Genomic DNA, 9,880 nt, shown 5'->3' with positions numbered 1-9,880 from the left:
TTCAGGGCAAACCAGCTGGCTCCCACCTGTGCACCAGGCCTCTATCCTATCTAATAAAAGAGTAATATGCAAATTGACCATCACTCCAACACACAAGATGGCTGCCCCCATGTGATCAAAGATTGCTGCCCCCATGTGGACACAAGATGGCCACAACAAGATGGCCAGCAGGGGAGGGCAGTGGGAGGGACCAGGACTGCAAGGGAGGGCAGTTGTGGGTGATCAGGCCAGCACGGGAGGGCAGTTGGGAGGGACCAGGCCTGCAAGGGAGGGCAGTTGGGTGTGATCAAGCCTGCAGGGATGGGCAGTTAGGGGTGACCAGGCCTGCAGGGATGGGCAGTTAGGGGTGACCAGGCCTTCTGGGGAGGGCAGTTAGGGGTGACCAGGCCTGCAGGGGAGGGCAGTTAGGGGTGACCAGACCTGCAGGAGAGGGCAGTTAGGGGCAATCAGGCCAGCAGGGGAGCAGTTAGGCATCAATCAAGCTGTCAGGGGAGTGGTTAGGGGTGATCAGGCTGGCAGGCAGAAGCGATTAGGGGCAATTATGAAGGCAAGCAGGCATGCAGTTGGGAGCCAGGAGTCCTGGATTGTGAGAGGGACCCATATTGAAGAGGGTGCAGGCTGTGCTGAGGGACACACACCCCCCCTCGTGCACGAATTTCATGCACTGGGCCTCTAGTTAAAACATAATTGAGAAGGTGGAAAAATACACTACACAGGCATGTATCAAAAATTCAATATTCAAATTGCAGCATGAAAAAACATATTATATGTATTTATAAACCCACCAAAAAGTTAAAGATTTTTCAAACGTATTAGATGTTTATGCAGTTACTTGCTTATATATCCTTTATCATCATAAAGAACATTGCAATTAATGCAAAAATGTCTCTATGGTATAACTAAATGCATCCTTTTATTTCTTAATGTTCTACAGAAAAACTAATTAAATAATGTAATGGCTGATTTCATGGACTTTTTTTGGGGGGGGGGGGCACAGCTCGAAGATCCAAATAGAAACATAACATAGACCAACAGTAAATTTGCACTATTTGTATTGGTTTAACCTAAATTTTCAGGATTTAACAAATGCTTTTATTTAATTATGGAAAAATATATCCATGAACATTCTGTGTCCACTTGATGGTGATGCATATCTTATCGATTTAACAATGTTTAGATTGAGGTTTTGGAAAAAATGTGTTTTTTTTAAACAAATATGGATATTTCAATCTCCTCTCTGTAAGTTATTTTCTGTTTCTATATCAAATACCATCAATCTCTTTCAATGGTAACAACAATGTCTTTTGAGGTTAATAGTATAAGACAGTCCATAAACTCAAGTTCAAAGGAGAAAATATCATTTTGTTATAGTATTATTTTCACAAAATTTAATTTCATAGTTGAAAATAAATGTGATGAATTGATGTTGTTGCTGTTTCTTTAATGTGTTTAGAAAATAGCATTAAAAGCTAGCAATTAGAAATATAGGCATATTGCAGTTTTACATTTAATATAGTAAAATTTTACATATTGGGCTAAATAAACAGGGCTATTCTAATCAACAATGACCTAAATTAGTGGATATTGTATGGCAAATGGAATTTATTTTATTCACATATACTATATTTAAGTATTTTAAACTAGAGACTCAAGTTAATGTTGAAAATTAAAGTAGTCATTAGGCAGTGATTTACATTATGGCATTTTGAATGTTTATGTTACATTATAGGTTATAAGTTTAAAAATGATGTAACACCTTCAGAACATATACAGGTAGGTTTTAATTTGATAATATAGTCATTCTCCTATAGGAGTGATCTAGACTCTGAAAAATCATGATGGGATTACTTTTCTATGAAAATATATTTACTCATCCCATAGTATATGGGTCTTTCTTAAAGAATTTTGAGTACAAAAATGGTCATGATCAAATTCTGTACTAGATAGAACACTCCAATGGCTACAATAATATATATAAAAAAAAACACCTAATGTACTAGTCACAATGAATAATAATAGTAAGATTAAGAGCTGAGGCAAGAGACAACAAGAAGGTTATATTGCAGGTGGACAAAAAACTAAAAAAGAGGTGCCAGTTATTCTAATGAGATCATTTACACAGATTGCTGAGTTCCACTCACAAGATCAACCCAAGAGAAATTAAGAGAAGAGGTAGAAACATGGTTTTCAGGGACTGACGAAAACAAAATAAGCAACAATTGTAATTAAGACAAAACCAACCAACCAAACCAAGACACTTTTGAGAAAATCACTAGGGAGTTTGAAAGCTGTCTTTTAAAAACGCGTGTGGGCGAGGTGTGGAGAAGAGTAGGGAGGGGGGTACTAATTGGGGAAATAGCAGCCAGAGGCAGCTGTGAAAAGACTGGTTGAAGAAATATTTTGAAATATAGTCTTTGCCTGAGTTCACCCTCTCGGCTTCACAGTCTGGAAGCTCTCTTGAGGCAGTAAATTGCCATAAGCATAGGGCTCCCATCTTTTGGGGATCATTGCTTTTTCTTGCCTGATGTTCAGTGCCTTGAAATCTATCATTTCATCTATTTTGTTTGAATTTTTAGTTATTTTGAGCAGGTGACTATATGTGGTTCCTAAAACAGTCTTGCCTGAGAAAGCAGTCATATTAGGATTTGATATTTTATTTCCGATGGCAGGAGTAGGGAAACTTTTTCTACCAAGGGCCAGATGATATTTTCATCTTTATGGGCAATACAGTCCCTGTCACAACCACTCAACTCTGCCATATTAAAGCAAAAATAACTAAAGACAACATAGAAATAATGGGCATGGCAGGCTATGGCTTGCAGTGAGCCAGAGTAGCTTGTCAAACCCTGTTCTATGATAACCACTACAATTTTGAAAACAATGTTTAACACAAGCTAACAGAAAAAATATAAAATTAGATAGTAAATTTAAAAATACAACTTCAAAATAAGTCATATTAAATCAGAACATAAAACAATCAGGACAATTAGAAAGCACATAAAAAGATAGTTTTAAGTTGAACATATCGGAAATTACATTAAGCTTATATAGGCTAAATGATTTCTGTACAAGGCAATTGCTGTCATTTGGCTTAAAAAACTAATTTCTGGTAAAAAGTAACAGGTAAAATGTACACATATACAGAAATTGTATAAAGGGAAAAAGATATACTCTGTAAAAGTGACTAAAATAAATATTCAATAACTGCATTGTTAGTAATAACAGATTAAAAGGGATGATAAATACGGTGACTTAATATTGATAAAGTTTAAAATTTCAAGGAAATTCACACATTTTAAATTTGTATGCATCCAGTACTATTCTCAAAATGTATGAAGCATATTTTAGTAAAGTTACATAAAGAAATAAGTAGATTGACAAAGTAGATTTTAACACTGCTCTTAGCCCTTCATATAGCAAGCAGGGCAAAAAATAACTCAGTACCAAGTAAGTAGTTATAATACTGGAAACATACAAAGTTCTAGTACAAGAAACCATTTTGATATGCATTAAATTCCACTCAATTTGAATGATAGAAAAAAGAAAAAATAACTATTATATTATTCCATTTATACAAACTTCAAGTACAGGCAATATTAAATTAGAACTGAAAAACTGCATCAGAATAGGGTCGAAGTCTGGGCATTTGTTACTTTGGGTCTATTGGGAATTGTGTGGAGGAAGGAAACACTGTGGATTTTGGTAGTCTGAACAGAAATTCCTGGCACACCGGAGAAGCATATTATATTGACAGTATCACACCCACAAACCTTCAGAATGAGACTTCCACATATTTATTCCAAGAAATAAGAACAACAACAAAAAATGTGGAGAATCTGGAACCCTAATCATGTTAAGCACCAAACAGAATATTTCAGATAACAGGTTGCCCTGTACCAGTACTTGTACCAGCACTCTCCTCTCCCAGCTGGCAGAGGTGCCCAAGTGGTCTTCCAGTAATTTCATTTGTGCATTTTTTTTAATGAGAGGCATGCATTAGGAACAATAGCCCCGCTAGGGTGAAAGACAGTATTATCCTAAGAATATAGAAGCAAAAACAGGATGAACATGAAAATAATTTGAGAGGCTCATGAGTCTTCTAGAGTTGGATGTCCAGAAAATGGTTGGATATCTTAGATTGCCGATGGAAAAATGCAAATCTATAAAGCCACCCTTCCATAAGGTTTACTGAAGCAATGGGCATGTAGAGAAGTGCAACAACAGAAGTGAAGATGGCTCTACGGGGCACCAAAATGGAAGGAGCAGAAAAGGAAATAAAATTCCTAAACTATGATTGAGATATGTAACAAGATATGTAAGAAGATAACAGGAGTGCCTGGAAAACTAAATTAAAGGCGGGGGTAGTAAAGAGTAAAGGAGGCCAAATATATGGTGACTAAAGATGATTTGACTTTGGGTGGTGGGCACACAATGCAATGCACAGATTGTGTATCATAGAAATGTACACTTGAAACCTATATAACCCTGTTAACCAATGTCACCAATAAAGTTAGTAAATTTTTAAAAAGATGTAAGACTCCTTGTTCTGAAACAGAGAATGACCAATCTCGAATGTTGGAAACGCTGTCAATCACTAATGAACCCAATGAGATTATTCACATTAATATACTGAAGTTACATAATAGATTTTGGTGTTTTGATGAGTAAATGAGAAATGAGGAACAGAGTCAATTAGATGCAAAAAAGTATAAATACAGAGCTATATGAGTGTATGCCCATGTGTATCAGTGAGCATGTAGATATGTTTATGTGTGTGTGTTTCAGATGTAAGAGTATTGAGGATATTTTTATTCTAAAATTAATGGGAACTAGATGAAAACTTTCATTGAAATGTAAATCTCTTGAGGGCAAAATTTTTATCTCCTTGCTCAGAGGAAGCAGCTGAAATAATTCTGACATCTGTCATTTAGTCAACTCCTCATTTAGATAAGTGAAATGTCCTAGATTATATAATTATCTGAAATTTATTCAATCCAACACACTACTGATTATTAGATAAACTGTCATTTTATATATCACTGGGGAAAACATAATACTGCCAAATTGTTTCACAATTATTTTGTATCACTTGTAATTTTTATTGAATATTTACTGAAAAATAATTTTCAAATAGATTTTTATTGTATATCACATGAAAAATATACATGCTAATGACTTAGAGTATACTTAAAATATTGTTCACATTTAGTGGCTATATTTTTCAACCCATTTTTCAACTCACAATTTCAAAAATCTATGTTTTATAATATGGAATCATTTCCTGTACTTTCTGAGTGTTATTGGCACAACATTTATCAAAGAACTCACTAATATTCTGCGTCAGACCTTCCTATAAGCCACTTAAACAAGTAGTAATGTACATTGCAGGAGTTAACAACTTCCTGGGTGACAGGAGCCTTCAGCTACATCTGGAATTCAGAGCAATTTAAAAAGAAGTTATTAGAATTTATCAAATGCACTAAGAAAAATAAATCTGGGACCTAAATCAAGTTGTCATTATTTTCCATGCAGTTCTCTTCTAAATACCCCATACCAGTATTATTGGAACCATATTCACTTTTACATGTGTTTAAATGGAAATTTAAAAAAAATAAAAATTAAGTATTCATAAATAAAATACTATGCTACTATCAAAGTGTTGTGCTAAAAGGACACATAGGACTTGGAAATATATTTATGATATTAAAAATATATGAATATGTGTGAATGAGTATATATGCAATACACACATGCATATATCTATATACATCTATAATCATATTAATATATTTGAAATAACTCTGAAGAATATATACAAAGATATTAGAGTGTCATCTCTTAGATAGGACTATGGGTAACTGTTTCCTGTATTCCCTTGATATATTTGTATTTTCAATTTTCTACTGTTTATCAGTACTACTTTGCCATTTAAAAATAAATGGGATAGATTATCCTTGAAAATTTCTCACTAAAGAATTTCCATAACATTTCTTGGTACAATTTCAGAAAATTTTAAACTTAAGATTAAATTTGAATTAAATATTAGACTGCAATATACTAAAAACATTGAAATTTTGCCTACCTATAACAGAAATGTATTACAAATTATCATATTTTTTTTAATTTATAATAGTCAAATGGATCATCATGAAAAAATTATCTTCTTTGAAACAAGTATATAGTCAAAACCTCTCAGGGAAAGTTACTTAACACATAGCTAATTTGGTTGCAACATTATAATTGTTACATTACATTTATAATTATACACTACTCTAAAAAACCCAAAATGTCAAATAATAATTATACAATGTAAATAATTACAGAGACATATTAATAATTGTTCTATTAATTTACACATTTTCACTTTTGCTACAATATTAAAGATGAATGCTACTGAAAGTGTTTATGTCCATATTTCAGTCTTTATTAATATACACTTGGCATACATTGAACATGGAATTTTCATTTTTGTGAGTCTTCATCCTATCTAATAAAAGAGTAATATGTAAATTGACCATCACTCCAACATGCAAGATGGCTGCCCCCATGTGAACACAAGATGGCCGCCACAAGATGGCCAGCAGGGGAGGGCAGTTGGGGGCAATCAGGTCAGCAGGGGAGGGCAGTTGGAAGGGACCAGGCTGGCAGAGGAGGGAAGTTGGGGGCGACCAGGCCTGCAGGGAAGGGCAGTTGGGGGGACCCAGGCCTGCAGGGGAGAGCAGTTGGGGGGGACCAGGCCTGCAGGGGAGGGCAGTTAGGGGTGACCAGGCCTGCAGGGGAGGGCAGTTAGGGGCAAACAGGCTGTCAGGGGAGCAGTTAGTCATCAATCAGGCTGGCAGGGGAGTGATTAGGGGGTGATCAGGCGGGCAGGCTGAAGCGGTTAGGGGCAATCAGGAAGGCAGGCAGGCAAGCAGTTGGGAGCCAGCAGTCCTGGATTTTGAGAGGGATGTCCGACTGCCTGTTTAGGCCTGATCCTACCCAAACGGGCCTAAACAGGCAGTGAGACATCCCTCGAGGGGTCCCAGATTGGAGAGGGTGCAGGCTGGGCTGAGGGACACTCCCCCATGCATGAATTTCATGCACCGGACCTCTAGTATATATATAAATATCCTCACCTTAGAAAAAATTTTTATTAACTTTTTGAGAGAGAGAGAAAGAGGGAGAGAGAAACATCAATTTGTTCCCTTCCTTCAACACCCAGATCAGGGATCAAACCTGCAATCTAGGTATGTGCCCTGATGTGGAATCGAACCTGCATCCTTTTGGTGTACTGAACAATGCTCCAAACAACTGAGCCACCCAGCCACGGCCACATGTATTTCTAGATTATCTACTTTCTGCAAACATAAAAGGGAGCTATGTGTTTTTTTGTACTTTAGTCTTTTCTAATAATCTATTTTCCCTCCTCTTTAACAGAACTAAGTAGTTAAAGTATATTTTAAACTTACATACTCATTTTAAACTTATTGTCTGAAGACAGAATTTCAAAAAACCATCAAATCCAGTGGCAAATGAGCTATTTATATTTATTTCACTATATGACATATTTCAAAATCTTAAAAATAAAATAAATTTTTCTAGAACACTAAGATAATATATGTTCACTAGAGGCCTGGTGCATGGATTCATGCACAGGTGGGGCCCCTCAGCCTGGCCTGTGCCCTTTTGCAATCTGGGACCCCTAGAGGGATTTTGGACTGTGGGGTTTTGGCCTGATCCCCGGCAGTCCGACATCCCCCCAAGGGATGTAGCAGTGCCTAAGCCACAAGTGGCCAAAGAGGAGCCCCAGCTGGGGCCTGGGGCAGCTCTGCTGCCACTCATCCTGACCCCACTGCACCTGCCACCACCGCCGCTCGCCACTGGGTAACACTGATGTGGCAGTGTAGAGGCTCCTGCTGCTGCAGCTGTGCTAGCCAGCTGTGAGCCAGGCTTTTGGCTGAGTGGTGCTCCTGCTGTGGGAGCAGACTGACTACCAGGGGGAAGCTCCTGCGTTGAGTGTCTGCCCACTGGTGGTGGTCAGTGCAGTTTATAGTGACTGGTCGACCAGTCATTCCGGTTGGTCTTAAGGGTAGCTTAGGCATATATATATATATATATATATATATATATATATATATATATATATATATATATATAAATTAGAATGACAGAATCAGTTTAAATGATTTGTTATAATACTATTATTAATCATATTTTACCAATGACATGGGGGAGGAGGTTCTATATGTGTATACATTGCCAGAAATAATGAACAGAAATCTCTCTTTGGAAGACTATCAATTCCTTAACTATATTATATGGGATGTTTCTTACATGATGTTAGAGCATCCCAATATTTAGAAAATGGATCTTAAAAGTCTATGTACTTTTCACAGCTGATATTCTGTGAGCATGTATTTGTGACCATTGCACCATTTTATTATAAACATATTTTTAATGAAACTCAGTCTCATATTATGAGCAGGAAAATGGCAGTCCATACTGAAATATATTATTAATATTTTTAAATAGTTCAGTACTGAAGGGAAAATTACTTTCAACTAAAAGATAAATAGATAGATAGATGATAGATAGATAGTCTTAATATTTGTTTCCATAATGGCAGACTAGGCAATTAGGTCTAACCTTCTCATAGAAACACACATAAAAAATTAAATCAAATGGAGCAAATTTTTTAAAATGTTAAAATATTAGGAATAAAACAACAGTATTTCACATGCACTGAGTCCTAGCTAGTATAGTAAGGCAAGAAAATGATTTTTAAAAGTATGGAAAAATATACCACAATTATAAATAAATGATGGGATTGTATATGGAAAAAAAGTGAAAGGAATTTAGAGAGATTTATTGGAAACAATAAGGTACTTAGGTGTAAGGTACATTAGTGTTCTAAATTTAAGTGCAAAATATAAAGGTTTTGAGTATAAGTTAGGATATATATATATATATATATATATATATATATATATATATGATCTTGCATTGAGAAATGAAAATGTTTCATTAAACAAGACTCAAAAATAAAAAGTATAATAAAAGATTGGTAAAGTACATTAAAATTATTGATTTCTCATTTTCAAAAGACACCACAAAATATGACATGATGATATTGCAAAACATACACTACAAGGAATATAATCAATAATATGAAAAGAAATTATATTAGTTAATATAAAAATGCAAAGGCAGAGGAGAATAATGGCGGCGGAATAGACAGACGTGTTCCGAGCCTTGTCCCGGAGCAGAAAGAAAGAACAGCTGAGGGTCGCGCAAGGAGTGTTTGTTGGCTGGTTGGGAGACAGCTGAATTCCAGAAGGAGGTGGGGGACTGCTGAACGGGGTTCCCCTGACCTGGCAGCACGAACTGCGGCTGGGTCCCCTCCCGGAGCTGCGGGCTTGGACGCGGAGTCTGCGCCATCTTGATCTGGAAAGTGGAGCTTATCTGAAGCCTGAGAATCCACAACTGCGGCACCCCAGGAACAGCTGCGAGCCCCAGAACAACGCTCCCCAACTGGCGCAACCACACGGGTTCAGAGAAGCTCTACACTCCACCACGGAAAGGTCAGATTTCGCCTGGGATAAGGTGAGGTCTCTGGTCCCGGCAGGAGAGAGGAACGCGCGTTTTGCGGGAGCTGGAGGACCAGGGAAGTCTGTGCCTAGAAAAATTCGTGGCTGTAAGGGCTGGCGTGATCTGTGACTGTGGAAAGGGGTCCTCAGAGCTGCTAAGAGAAGGGCACTCTAAAAAGCAACCCATTTTGATCTGAAGTGCAGGGACACCCTAAGAATTTCAGGCAGTCCAGACTTACGCGCAGCCCGTGCGCTCCCTGGGTGCCTGTGCTTACTCGCAGTCCCGGAGTTCGCACACTTAGGCTTTTTCCTCT

The sequence above is a fragment of the Plecotus auritus genome, assembly GCF_963455305.1.
Source record: "Plecotus auritus genome assembly, chromosome: 3".
NCBI classification, from domain to species: Eukaryota; Metazoa; Chordata; class Mammalia; order Chiroptera; family Vespertilionidae; genus Plecotus; species Plecotus auritus.
This window is presented reverse-complemented; position numbering follows the sequence as displayed.